Raw genomic sequence first — 14,018 nt, forward strand, 5'->3', positions numbered from 1 at the left:
GGTACTGGCACAAAAACAGACACATAGATCAGTGGAACAGAATAGAGAATCCAGAAATGGACCCTGAACTTTATGGGCAACTAATATTTGATAAAGGAGGAAAGACTATCCATTGGAAGAAAGACAGTCTCTTCAATAAATGGTGCTGGGAAAATTGGGCATCCACATGCAGAAGAATGAAACTAGACCACTCTCTTTCACCATACACAAAGATAAACTCAAAATGGATGAAAGATCTAAATGTGAGACAAGATTCCATCAAAATCCTAGAGAAGAACACAGGCAACACCCTTTTTGAACTCGGCCATAGTAACTTCTTGCAAGATACATCCACGAAGGCAAAAGAAACAAAAGCAAAAATGAACTATTGGGACTTCATCAAGATAAGAAGCTTTTGCACAGCAAAGGATACAGTCAACAAAACTAAAAGACAATGTACAGAATGGGAGAAGATATTTGCAAATGACATATCAGATAAAGGGCTAGTTTCCAAGATCTATAAAGAACTTATTAAACTCAACACCAAAGAAACAATCCAATCATGAAATGAGCAAAAGACATGAAGAGAAATCTCACAGAGGAAGACATAGACATGGCCAACATGCATATGAGAAAATGCTCTGCATCACTTGCCATCAGAGAAATACAAATCAAAACCACAATGAGATACCACCTCACACCAGTGAGAATGGGGAAAATTAACAAGGCAGGAAACAACAAATGTTGGAGAGGATGCGGAGAAAAGGGAACCCTCTTACACTGTTGGTGGGAATGTGAACTGGTGCAGCCACTCTGGAAAACTGTGTGGAGGTTCCTCAAACAGTTAAAAATAGACCTGCCCTACGACCCAGCAATTGCACTGTTGGGGATTTACCCCAAAGATACAAATGCAATGAAACGCCGGGACACCTGCACCCCGATGTTTATAGCAGCAATGGCCACGATAGCCAAACTGTGGAAGGAGCCTCGGTGTCCATCAAAAGATGAATGGATAAAGAAGATGTGGTTTATGTATACAATGGAATATTACTCAGCTATTAGAAATGACAAATACCCACCATTTGCTTCAACGTGGATGGAACTGGAGGGTATTATGCTGAGTGAAGTAAGTCAGTCGGAGAAGGACAAGCATTATATGTTCTCATTCATTTGGGGAATATAAATAATAGTGAAAGGGAATAGAAGGGAAGGGAGAAGAAATGGGTAGAAATATCAGAAAGGGAGACAGAACGTAAAGACTGCTAACTCTGGGAAACGAACTAGGGGTGGTAGAAGGGGAGGAGGGCGGGGGGTGGGAGTGAATGGGTGACGGGAACTGGGGGTTATTCTGTATGTTAGTAAATTGAACACCAATAAAAAAATAAATTAAAAAAATAAAAAAATAAAATAAAATTCCAAAAAAATAAAAATAAAATAAAAAAATAAAATTCCAAAAAAAAATCAATGTCTAAATCATAAACACATAGAAAAATATGACATAAGTGAGAATAATCTGAATTAAAAAACAGCTAGTAAAATTAATTGGAGCTCCATATCTGTAGGGGAAATGAAATCCAAGCTGGAAAATATGGATGGGAAAGAGAGGGTTCTAAAAAGTGATGGACTAAGTTTAGAGAAGAACTAAATAGATATTACAAAAATTGTAAACATAATGAAATAAAAATTCAATATATAGTTTTAACAGTAGATACAACTGAAGATAGAATTAGTTACTAGAAAAATTATTGCTAATTCATCCAAAAATAGACAAAATGGATGGAAAATATGGAAGACACAGAGTTACAATGACAAGGCCTAACTTAAATTGAACTGGTGTCCCAGAACGAGAGCAGAGAGATACTGGAGAAGAGAGATTTTAGGACATGATGACAAATATCCAAAACTTATGCAAGACCCTAATTCACAGCAAAAATACATATCCATGGGTGGGGGGGAAGTGCTAAATGAAAGACAGGTGTTAATGAGGGCACTTGCGACGAGCACTGCATGTTATATTTAAGTGGTGGATCACTAAATCGCACACCTGAAACTATTATGACACTATGTTAACTGGAATTTAAATGAAAATTTGAAAAAACAATACTCGTACATACACACACACTCACAGAAGCACCGTAACAGGCTCCAACAGAAAACAGCACAAATGTTCATCAAAAGTAGAAGACATAGGCACTGTGCCCTGCCGCCTCATGGATCTGTCTCTTGCTTCAGCGATGTTTGGATGAACAGACCCAGGCATGACCCTTTTACCAGCCTCTGACCACCCCTCCAGCCCTTTTCCCAGTTGCAACCTTCGAAGCCATCTTCTCAGCCATTCTCTGCCTCCAAGACCAGCCAGCCCCCTATTTTGAGCTTAGCACCTTAACATTGATCAACCATGAGCTCCCACAGTGGTCAATACTATTGCACTGAGGTGAAAGCTGCCCTTAAACCACCTAGCCAACATGCACCTGTGGGCCTCCCTACACCTACCTCTCTTGGGCTTCTATTTCCACCGGGACAATGTGGCTCTGGAGGGCATAGGCCACTTCTTCTGGGAGTTGGCTGAGGAGAAGCCCCAGGGCGCTGAGCATCTCTTGAAAATGCAAAACCAGCGCTGCAGCAGCACCCTCTTCCAGGACATGCAGAAGCCTTCCCAGGAGGAGTGTAGTAAAACTGTGGGTGTCATGGAAACTACCCTGGTCCTGCAGAATAACCTGAACCAGGACCTTTTAGATCTGCACGCCCTGGGCTGTGCCAGGGCAGATCCCTATCTTTGTGACTCCCTTGAGAGCCACTTCCAGGATGAGGAGATGAAACTCATCAAGAAGATGGCCACCACCTGACTCACTTCTGCAGGCAGGTTGGCTCCCAGGTTGGGCTGGGCCCTATCTCTTAGAAAAGCTCTCCTCCGGGGTGGCACCTGGGTGGCTCAGTGGTTGAGCGTCTGCATTAGGCTCAGGTAGTGATCCCGGGGTCCTAGGATCAAGTCCTGCATCAGGCTCCCCACAGGGAGCCTGCTTCTCCCTCTGTCTCTGCCTCTCTCATGAATAGATACATAAAATCTAAGAAAAGAAAAGCTCCCCTCAAGCATTACTAGGAGCCTCTGAAGCCCAGCAGCCCTTGAGGGGCCCCTCTGGCATCACTGTGGGGCCAGGGTTTGTGCCCCGGAGCCTTTCTCAGTAGCCACTAGACAGCAAACTTTTTTTTTTTAACACCCTGGAGTCCTCTCCCAAGCCATAGACCAAATGGAAACAATAAAGCTTTTTTTCAGAAAAAAAGAATGCTTAAATAAATTATGGCATATACATTCACTGAATAGTACAAAGCAATAAAAATGGACAGATTTCCACTTAATGCCTCAACAATTAAGAATCTTGTAGACAATGCTGAGTGATAGAAACGAGACCCAAAATAATACAATGTGATTAGACATAAAGTCTGAAAAAACAAACTTAATTTTAAATAGGAGATGAAATTAAAAGTAAGTAGGTGTTTTAGCCAGCAATGGGATTCAAATCCTCTCAGTGTGTCCCTCTGGCCTCTTCCATAGCCACATCTTCTCTGACCTCTCTTCTGCCTGCCTATTACACTTACAAGGACCCTTCCGATGACATTGGGCCCACCTGGACAATCCAAGACAATGTCTTTAAGATCATCTAATTAGCAAACTTAGTTGCATCTACAACTTTATTTTTTTTTAAAGATTTTATTTGTTTATTCATGATAGTCACAGAGAGAGAGAGAGAGAGAGAGAGAGAGAGAGAAGCAGAGCAAGAAGCAGGCTCCATGCACCGGGAGCCCGACGTGGGATTCGATCCCGGGTCTCCAGGATCGCGCCCTGGGCCAAAGGCAGGCGCCAAACTGCTGCGCCACCCAGGGATCCCGCATCTACAACTTTAATTCTGCTTTGCCATGTACCATAACATATTCACAGGCTGGTAGGGAGGTGGGCAGGTAATTAGGAAGTAGGTGTCTCTGGGGGGGGTGGTTATTCTGTCTACCAGTTATTTATTTAAGTTGTGAAACACATTTTTATGTCACTATCTTTTCAGCTCACCTATAGCCACATCTTGAAGTTAAATTCATATTCAAAATTGATGTAAAATGTAATGCCAAATTGCATTACTGCTCTGCCAGTGAGATTTTACATTTACTATGCCAATATGGAAATTAAGTTGAATAATTTCCTCTTCCAGCTCAGACCCAAATATAAAATGAAACTAAATAGGTAGATATTTGTTAAAACGTAGTGAAACTCTGGCATAATATATGATATATTAGTATTATTAGCCTTTCATTATCATCAAATTCTGATACAGAGGTTTGAATCAATTGCAGTTACTGCCTAATTCGATACTAAGCAGAGGAATGATTTATAATATACATATTGCAGAAAATAAAATGCACATTAGTGCATAAATCTCTATATATCTGCTGTTCTCAAACAACTGAAGTTCTTACACTTCCTAGTAAGGTGAGTTAGAAAGTTACTGCCACATTATCATTATCTCAGGTGAGTATTGGTCTATTTCCTGCATTTACAATAAATGGAAACTGGAAGAAGTATTAAAAATAAGGCTTTTTTTTTGTTAAACTTACAATAATACAACCTACAGAATGGGAGAAGATATTTGCAAATGACATATCAGATAAAGGGCTAGTATCCAAGATCTATAAAGAACTGATTAAACTCAACACCCAATTAACAAACAATCCAATCATGAAATGGGCAAGAGACATGAACAGAAATCTCACAGAGGAAGACATAGACATGGCCAACATGCACATGAGAAAATGCTCCGCATCACTGGCCATCAGGGAAATACAAATCAAAACCACAATGAGATACCACCTCACACCAGTGAGAATGGGGAAAATTAACAAGGCAGTAAACAACAAATGTTGGAGAGGATGCGGAGAAAGGGAACCCTCTTACACTGTTGGTGGGAATGTGAACTGGTGCAGCCACTCTGGAAAACTGTGTGGAGGTTCCTCAAAGAGTTAAAAATAGAGCTACCCTCCCACCCAGCAATTGCACTGCTGGGGATTTACCCCAAAGATAGAGATGCAGTGAAATGGCAGGATACCTGCACCCCAATGTTTCTAGCAGCAATGTCCACAATAGCCAAACTGTGGAAGGAGCCTCTGTGTCCATTGAAAGATGAATGGATAAAGAAGCTGTGGTCTATGTATACAATGGAATATTCCTCAGCCATTAGAAACGACAAATACCCACCATTGCTTCAACGTGGATGGAACTGGAGGGTATTATGCTGAGTGAAGTAAGTCAATTGGAGAAGGACAATCATTATATAGTTTCACTCATACAGGGAATATAGTGAAAAGGACTAGTGAAAATAGTGAAAGGGAATAAAGGGGAAAGGAGAGAAAATGAGAGGGAAAAATTAGAGAGGGTGACAGAACATGAGAGTCTCCTAACTCTGCGAAATGAACAAGGGGTAGTGGAAGGGGAGGAGGGCAGGGGGATGGGGTGACTGGGTGACGGGCACTGAGGGGGGCACTTGATGGGATGAGCACTGGGTGTTATGCTATATGTGGGCAAATCGAACTCCAATAAAAAATACATTAAAAAACAAAAATAAAATAAAATAAAGTAAAATAAAATAAAATAAAATAAAATAAAATAAAATAAAATAAAATAAAATAAAATAAAATACAAGTTGATGAGATCCTAAAAATCTTGCAATACAACCAAAACAGTTACTGCTCTGAATTTTTCAGACCATCACATTCTGGAAGGTAGTTCTGTATTTCTAAGAGTGGTAAGGTACTGGATAATGTGATCATTTCATGTTACTTATAACACAATAGAGTCAGGGAAGTTGATTTCTGTAATCACGGAAGAGTTGCTAAGAGACCTAGGGTTGAAATCTAGTCAAGAACACTTAAGGTCTCAGAAAATGGGCTAGAGCTTTGTTCACCTGACAGTGCTTTAGCTAAAGGAGGTACTCTTTGTAGAAATGGCCAATATAATTTTTCCTTATGAGAACAACTTGTCCATCTCCCTATCCATCTCTCCTTTCCTTCTCCCCTCCCTCCCTCTTCATTACATAGCCTAATAGCATCTACCAAAATTAATTGAACTTTTATTTGACAACATATGTATTCCAAACTTCCATTAAGACGATAATGTGCAATTTTTAAAATTCTTTTGAAAAAACTCAAAGTAGCTCACCCTTTCTTTGACCATCAATATTGCTTTCCTTTAATGTCAAAAATTACCTTATTTTTGAGACTACTTTCCAGTTATCATTTCCAACTGTCAAAGTAAATAATGCTTTAGGAATTTCTGAACAGCTTTAAAAATTACATTCTTGGATTGCCTTTAATCCTTAACTAACTTACAGATTCATCCAATAAACATTAACTAGGCACTTACTACATAAGTCACTAAAATCTAAGATTTAAAAAAAATAATCATTAGAATAGCACTTAAGAACCCATCTCATTTTATAGTTACAATCAAATATGTTTTATCTAAAGACTTTTTTCATAGTCTGTGATTTTTCAGAGTATGAATCACATCTCTAATTACTAAAGAGACTTTTCTCTAATAATTACCCTTTCTACATAAAAAACTATTAATTAGTATAATCCTAAATTTGAAATGTCTGATATCCCTAATTCCTTGATTAGCATTGTAAATCCCCCTTTTTATACATTTGTCCCTCATTTAAAATTTTATCACTTCACAAATAAAAATCTCAGTTTGAGGTTGACTCACAATTCCAATCTGACAATGATTTTCTTCTTGATTATGACATTCTTTGTCTGAATTTCACATAGAAGAAAATAACTGCAAAGGTCAGAACTTAATTTAAATATATACTTTTTGGTGAAAAAAAAAACTACATTTCTAGGCTTGTATTCAACTGTTGTTCATGCTTTACTAAGTTATGAACAGAAGACAAAAAAAAAGGTATATATTTCCATGGCAACATATGTCCCAGGTTCTATTATTTACAATCTGGGTCAGTGTAGGCTGCTTGGGCTGCCATAACAAAATATCACAGACTGGGTGGCCTCAACAGCAGGAATTAATTTTCTCACAGTTCTGGAGGCTAAAATCCAAAATCAAGTCATGATCAGTTTTCAGTGAGAGTGCTTCTCCCCGCTTAAAAATGGCTACCTTCTCACTATTTCCTCACATGGCCTCTCTTTGATATGCGCACATGGAGAGACCAAGAGAGCAAGTTTCTGGTGTCCCCTTATAAGGACACTAATCCTATAAGACGAGAGCTTACCATTATGACCTCAGTTAATTTTGATTATTTCCTTAGGGCCCCATCTCCTAATACAGACACACTGGGGGCTAAAGACTTCAGCGTATGAGTTTGGTAGGACAGAACATTCAGGCCATAACAGTGGCCTAAACAGCCATATGGAATGGTAATTCATCTTCAAGTGTAATCTGGAAGTAGGTGTTAGGAGCGCTTTCTTGGCCAGGAAATGCAGGGATGCACACAGGTACTGTAAGGCTTTAGGAATTAGGCCTCTCCCAGAATTTGTTTTAATATGTATACTTTTTATTGGAGTTCCATTTGCCAACATATAGCATAACACCCAGTGCTCATTCCATCCAGTGCCTCCCTCAGTGCCCATCACCCAGTCACCCCAACCCCCCACCCACCTCCCCTTCCACTACCCCTTGATCATTTCCCAGAGTTAGGAGTCTCTCATGCTCTGTCACCCTCACTGATATTTCCCACTCATTTTCTCTCCTTTCCCCTTTATTCCCTTTGACTATTTTTTATATTCCCCAAATGAATGAGACCATATAATGTTTGTCCTTCTCCAATTGACTTACTTCACTCAGCATAATACCCTCCAGTTCCATCCACGTCAAAGCAATTGGTGGGTATTTGTCATTTCTAATGGCTGAGGAATATTCCATTGTATACATAGACCACAGCGTCTTTATCCATTCATCTTTCTATGGACACCGAGGCTCCTTCCACAGTTTGGCTATTGTGGACATTGCTGCTATAAACATTGGGGTGCAGGTGTCCCGGCGTTTCATTGCATCTGTGTCTTTGGGGTAAATCCCCAGCAGTGCAATTGCTGGGTCGTAGGGCAGGTCTATTTTTAACTCTTTGAGGAACCTCCACACAGTTTTCCAGAGTGGCTGCACCAGTTCACATTCCCACCAACAGTGCAAGAGGGTTCCCCTTTCTCCACATCCTCTCCAACATTTGTGGTTTCCTGTCTTGTTAATTTTCCCCATTCTCACTGGTGTGAGGTGGTATCTCATTGTGGTTTTGATTTGTATTTCCCTGATGGCAAGTGATGCGGAGCATTTTCTCATGTGCTTGTTGGCCACGTCTATGTCTTCCTCTGTGAGATTTCTGTTTATGTCTTTTGCCCATTTCATGATTGGATTGTTTGTTAATTGGGTGTTGAGTTTAATCAGTTCTTTATAGATCTTAGATACTAGCCCTTTATCTGATACGTCATTTGCAAATATCTTCTCCCATTCTGTAGGTTGTCTTTTAGTTTTGTTGACTGTTTCTTTTGCTGTGGAGAAGCTTTTTATCTTGATGAAGTCCCAATAGTTCATCATTTTTGCTTTTGTTTCTCTTGCCTTCATAGATGTGTCTTGCAAGAAGTTGCTGTGGCCAAGTTCAAAAAGGGTGTTGCCTGTGTTCTCCTCTAGGATTTTGATGGATTCTTGTCTCACATTTAGATCTTTCGTCCATTTTGAGTTTATCTTTGTGTATAGTGTAAGAGAATGGTCTAGTTTCATTCTGCATGTGACTGTCCAATTTTCCCAGCACCATTTATGGAAGAGACTGTCATTTTTCCAGTGGATAGTCTTTCCTCCTTTGTTGCATATTAGTTGACCATAGAGTTGACGGCCCATTTCTGGATTCTCTATTCTGTTCCATTGATCTATGTGTCTATTTTTGTGCCAGTACCACATTGTCTTAATGATCACAGCTTTGTAGTACAACTTGAAATCCGGCATTGTGATGCCCCTGCCTCTGGTTTCCTTTTACAATATTCCCCTGGCTATTTAGGGTCTTTTCTGATTCCACACAAATCTTAAGATGATTTGTTTCAAGTCTCTGAAGAAAGTCCATGGTATTTTGATAGGGATTTGATAGGTATTTTGATAGGGCGCTAAACTGCTGAGCCACCCAGGCATCCCCTCTGAAGAATTTTGATCAGGAATGGATGCTGTATTTTGTCAAATGCTTTCTCTGCATCTATTAAGAGGATTCATACAGTTCTTGTTTTTTCTCTTGTTGATGTGATCTATCACATTGATTGTTTTATGAGTGTTGAACCAACCTTGCATCCCGGGGATAAATCCCACTTGGTCATAGTGAATAATCTTCTTAATGTACTGTTGGATCCTACTGGCTAGTAGTATCATGTTGAGAATTTTTGCACTCCCAGAATTCTCTTTAAACAGCCCTGGAAGAGAGAGTCATCATGCCAGCTGTAGGCATAGTTTGTTAATGAATGATATTCCAATACAGGGTCTTCTCTCCAGAAATAGAAACTTTTTAAAGTATGTCTGTGTGGTGACCATTAATTTCTGGATGTGATCTATGACAAACACAAGACACCAAAAACAAGGTGACACTGTTTTTATGTGGAGACTTCCCAGGTCTGCCAAATTTGCTCCAGCTATACTGGCCTGAGTCACCAGATTCCAGAGCCATTTGTGGTAACATTAGCTAGGTTTTAAGATAGCTGTGATGCATAGAAATTCTCACCCCAAACAGCTAAGTACTATTTCCTGGAAACAGCCAGGGAAGGAAATAAGCACAGGACAGAGGTCTAAGGCTCTGGCGTTACCCACAGTTGTGAAGGTGAGGCCTGAGGCGGGTTCACGATGGACTTTGGATGGCAGTCAATGTATCAAGAGATCTTCAAATGTTTTCCACAGACCAGACCAAGGCCTTTATTTTTTGAGGTCGTGTAACATTAGTGCTATGTTATGTACAAAGCCCTGGGACTCCATTTGGGATCAAAGTCTCAGGGAAATCCTACTGCATGTGGTTGCTGCACTTGAGTCAGATTCCGGCTTCACGTTCAGAATGGAAAGTGTACCGGCTTAATGGGCTCCTAAACCTCAGCCATGAATTCAATTTTACAGTTGGAGTGAAAATGGTACAGAGAGAGGAAAACCTTCCTGAAATAATGTATTCATTTTTCCCAAAATCTTACCAGAGTTGCACCGTGATCCCTTTAGTTAGACAAGCATGAAAGCATGAAGAGAAATATACATTGCCCGCACTGGGAATCTTAAGCATAATGTATTCTTATTTAAGTGCCAACACAAGAAGAGGATTGAGATCCAAAGTCATTGGTTGGTATTTCCATGAGCAGTCTTCCTGCCATGATGAAATTTAAGGGAATTTGGTGTTCTAGTTTCTGAGACTGCTGGAGTCAGTCAGTTGCAGTTGGACTCATTACCACGGGGAGGCACTGTTGAGCTGTGGGACCTCCCTGGACTCCACCTTTCAGGGATGTTGGCCCCTGAACCTAAGTTCTGAGTTGGTAGCCCAGGGAGTAGCACAGTACGCACTGAGCAAGCTGCTCCCCAGAAAAACAAAAAAAACATCAACAGCTGGAAGCAGGTCCCAGCAGAAAGCCCTTGGAATCCTTGGTTTATTGGGCCACACACGACTAATCACTTAAAAAAAAAAAAAAACATGGGCACCAAACACTAAGCATTATTCTAGGCACTGGAGGTATGTCTGAACAAAATATATCAAAATGTCTGCTCTCAAAAACGCTTCCATGTATAAGAAAAAAATTTTGAACCTAGAAACTTGGTTTTAAGAAAAAAAATTCACACTCATATTGGAAGTAAGCAGTGGCTTCAAAGGCTGAGGTTCAAAAACCAGGGTTTAGAATTGGGTTAGAGTACCAAGAACACTGAATTGAGTTTGACTTGGGAAATGTATAGACTCTTTGAAGCATGAAGTATTGTGGGATAGACCAATGGGTATGAACAAGATAAAAAACAGACTGTGCACAATGGAGACACACAAGATGGTACTAGTAAGATCAGGAGGCAGAGCCAGGATGGACCTGAGACAACATATAGGAAAATCATGTTTTATTTAATAGCTATGGCTTTACCATGAGCAGGGAGGATGTTAGAAAGAGCACCTACCTCATTTACACAAGTACAGTATTTATGATTAAATTGCATGTTAATACTCAGAAGCTATAGAAAAAATGTCTGATTTAAGATCCCATACTTTGAAATGTTCCCAGAGCAAGTTCTAGCTTTAACTGCTCACCTTTATTTGTTCATCCATTTTAATTAGACAGCTCTATGGATAGGAAGGCTCTGCACTTTCTTTTGCCATGGGATTTATCACAGGTTTCTTTAATTGCCAGTCTCCCTTACTAAACTGTAAGTTCTGAAAGAAAAACTACTTTGATGTCATTGTCCTTATATTCATTGCTGGCACCTATCACCGTGCCTCATTTTGTATTATGCAGCGCCACCTTATATAGTTGCACAGGTTGCGCACTGCACAACTCCAGGGGTACCACACTTATAAATATGATGTGAATGGCACCCCTGAAGTCACACAGTGCACAACCTCACAAGCATTTATGGATGCCCTGGACCTCATCAGTGTTTATTAAATTAATGAAAATATTTTTACTGCTTATGATTTGTTGTCAGATGTCAAATAAATATGCCAACTTGTGACACACGTAAGTGTACATGGCAAGGACAATGGCATTGTATAGTAAATGAAATGGATTTCTATTTTAATCTTAGACTAAAAAGAGGTGGCTTTGGAAATTTGTGTTGATTACTTAATGAAGTGACAGAACAAGAACACCCATTTAAAAAAAAAAAACAGCCTTCTAGTTTGAGAATAAGTGGATTCTAGCTTCTTGTGAAATGAATGATTTTAAAAATTAGAACTTTTAATATAGTTAAATTGGTAAACTAGAGGATTCACTTACTTGGGTGAATAGAAAGCCTGGGGAAAATTTTTAATAGAATTTGGTCTCCCCAAAACATCCCAATGAAGTAATCTTAATAGTTAGATATACTTTGACAATTCAGCCACCAATTTCTCCATATCACACAGGCTATAAAGGTAATGTAAAATATTTTTTCCCTAATAAGCTTCAAGTTTCCAGTAATCAGATACAAATTAGTAATCAAGCTAAAGTGATGAATGGCCATATGTAATCTTACAAACAATAAGCCTAGGTGAAGTGACCGAAAACTTCGTCATTTCCATTTGTGCAAGAAATTTTGCAATTTGGGTGTCTTTCTTAATTTTCTTGCTTATGAGTTACTGCTCCTTTGATGAGTTTCCAGTTCACTGACACTGTTAGCCTAGATGTATATGTGTGTCTTTAAAAATGGTAGTCAGGGTGATGGGCACCAAAGGGGGCACTTGGCAGGATGAGCACTGGGTGTTATGCTATATATTGGCAAATTGAACTCCAATAAAAAAAATTAAATAAAATAAAAATGGTAGTCAGAAGTAGCCTATTAGTTTGTATCCAACCATGCTATCTATGAATGTTTCTATCATCCCAAAATGAACATTCATGATCTTTTCCAAATCGTCATTGTAAAATGTCAAGTAAACCCTTGCAATTAGAATAAATTGAACTGAAGTTATATTATTCACAAACACAATGCCTGTTAGAACAACCTCACATGGGGAGCTTTTGAACGTGGTGTCCTCCACTGGTCTATAACTGGTGTCATTGATGAGACATCTAAACACGGCTGACCAATTACAAGGCCTCAACATTTTACATGAAGCATTTTCTTTAATGAATAAATAATGAATGTACCAATTGCTATTATGACTCTAGAATTCCATTTAAAGTAGACACTTTCAATACAAGTAGAAAGAAATTTAAGTACTAAAGCAACAAAAATAACTGGTGGTAAAAAAGTGGATCCCAAAGCAAGGACCATTTGGGGCACTGGTTAAACATTTGGATTTCTACCTTCAAAGCCAGAATAAAATCTCAGGTGGATGCAGCTGCAATGGAGATGTGACTATTAGACAAGTCCCCAGGACTTTCCCGTACGTGCTACATCGTGAGAACCAGTGACTTGGTTGAGAATAGTTTTCAAGTTCATTTAATAGTTTTTATTTAGTTCCTGTGGCCTGAGAAGTTCAGACATCTGCTTTCTAAATATGGAAATATTAAAGAGGCTCTGCTTATATTTAGATATGTTTGCTAAAATGTTTGAATTCAATTTCCAAACAAAAAGTCACAGTTTCAAGAACCTGAGGTTTCACTCTGCTAGCAAGTGAACAAGTTATCCTGCCAGTTTCACGGATACTGGTAGACAAATGACTACTGGCTCAGAGACCTTGAGTGTGTGTGGGGTGGTGGGGGGGCACTCCTAGAATGGTCCAGATGGGCCTGGTCTAATCCCATGAATCCTTGAGAAAATTTCCTGGCTGGGGTCAGAGAAAGAGATGTGAGGATGGAATCAGGGCCAAAGAGACACTACCTTGCTGGCTCTCAAGGTGGAAGAAGGGGGCCATGAGTCAAGAAACCAAGTGTCAGCCTTTAGAAGCGGGAAAAGGCAAAGAAATGAATTATTCCCTAGAATGTCCACAAGGATCACATCCCTGCTGACACCTTGATGTCAGCCCCGTGAGAACTGTGTCAGTCTTCTGACCCCCAGAACTGTAAGATAATAAAATGTGTTGTTGCTTTCCAATGCAGGGCTTGAACTCACAACCCTGAGATCAAGACCTGAGCTGAGATCAAGAGTTGGGTGTTTAACCAACCGAACCACCCAGGTGCCCCATAAATGTGTGTTGTTTTAAGCCACTAACTTTGAGGTAATTTTTAAATAGCATCAATAGAAAATTAATACAAATATTAGCCAGGATATCAGCATTTTTGTGCCAATTCTCCCAAGCCCCAGTTCTCACAGGGCGATGCAGGGAAAGCCAGGTGATACTTGCACACACAGTGAGTTCCCTTACAGGAGAAGAATCCTTAGTTTAAGGAACCTGAATCTTTTGTAAGGAAAATTAAGCAGG

General features: G+C 39.7%; 1 pseudogene; it reads left to right on the top strand.

Annotated features, from left to right (window-relative positions):
* Window positions 1-2,377: 2,377 nt before the first annotated feature.
* Window positions 2,378-2,878, top strand: LOC112655322 (ferritin light chain-like; annotated as a pseudogene).
* The last annotated feature ends 11,140 nt before the right edge of the window (window positions 2,879-14,018 follow it).

This window comes from Canis lupus, chromosome X, assembly GCF_003254725.2.
Source record: "Canis lupus dingo isolate Sandy chromosome X, ASM325472v2, whole genome shotgun sequence".
Classification (NCBI taxonomy): Eukaryota; Metazoa; Chordata; class Mammalia; order Carnivora; family Canidae; genus Canis; species Canis lupus.